Source organism: Sylvia atricapilla, chromosome 4 (assembly GCF_009819655.1).
Source record: "Sylvia atricapilla isolate bSylAtr1 chromosome 4, bSylAtr1.pri, whole genome shotgun sequence".
Taxonomy (NCBI): Eukaryota; Metazoa; Chordata; class Aves; order Passeriformes; family Sylviidae; genus Sylvia; species Sylvia atricapilla.
The window spans coordinates 975705-976692 of NC_089143.1; positions in this window are offsets into that span (position 1 = coordinate 975705).

Sequence of the window (988 nt, forward strand, 5' to 3'; positions counted from 1 at the left end):
CTTTTATACCTCCTGAGGAGTTTTACTCATTCCAAAGCTGTGGGCACTGCACTTTATCCCTACTCTTTGGGTGACGTCAGCCAGTCCCTCGGCTTCTCCACCCACAGAGGGGAGTATCACACTCAGACAAATAAAGCTTCAATGCTGGAAAGGTTACAACAAATGCATCAACCTTATCTGCTGCTGTAGCCTCCCTCTCAGCCTGACAGTCAGTAAGTAGGATGCAGGGTCCTTCTGGGTTCTTAAAGCAGCCTTGTGGCTCACTCCATATCACGCTGTTTATGTTGCTGGTGTTAGATTCAGCCACGAAATGCTGTGCTTTGACTTTGTACATGACTCTACAGAAATACTAATAAGGAGATTTCCCTCGCAAGGGCTCGTTTCGCATCTTGTCTTATTTGTAACGCGACAGTTCATTGCATTAAAAAGTCCTTCCAGCCTTCAGCTGCATTTTTTAGGTGGTCACTTGAGACCGTGGCACGCACCAGTCCTAATGCCTTGAAAAATCTGGGCTGATGTCATACATATTTCTCATACTGTGGAAGAGAAATGCGGTGTTAGGTGATGATGTCTTTTTTCCCTTGTAGAAGCCTTAGCTATTGAAAGGTAGTTGTCCTTTCCTTGTGGCTCGCTGGTCCATAGTAGTGTTCATCACAGGGTTTTGTAACTGTGTTCTTGTCAGGAGTATTTTAAAGATACCCTCTGTTATTAAAGTATAATTCACATCCTGATCAGAATGAAACACACAGTAGTGAGTCTTTGGAAGTAAACCATCAGAAGGAGTATCTGTATCACAAAGAGCTTGCAGGGGGACAGTCAGCTGGTGGGGGCACAGCTTGCATTAGGAATGTGAAGGAAGAGAAGCACATTTAAAGAAATAAGGCAGCTGTTTAGGTCACTGGTGTATCAGTCTTGGTATCTCAAATACCTTTGTGTATTTTGAAGTTGAGAAAAAAAAAATCCTCTCATTCCTTTTGAGTGGTGTACA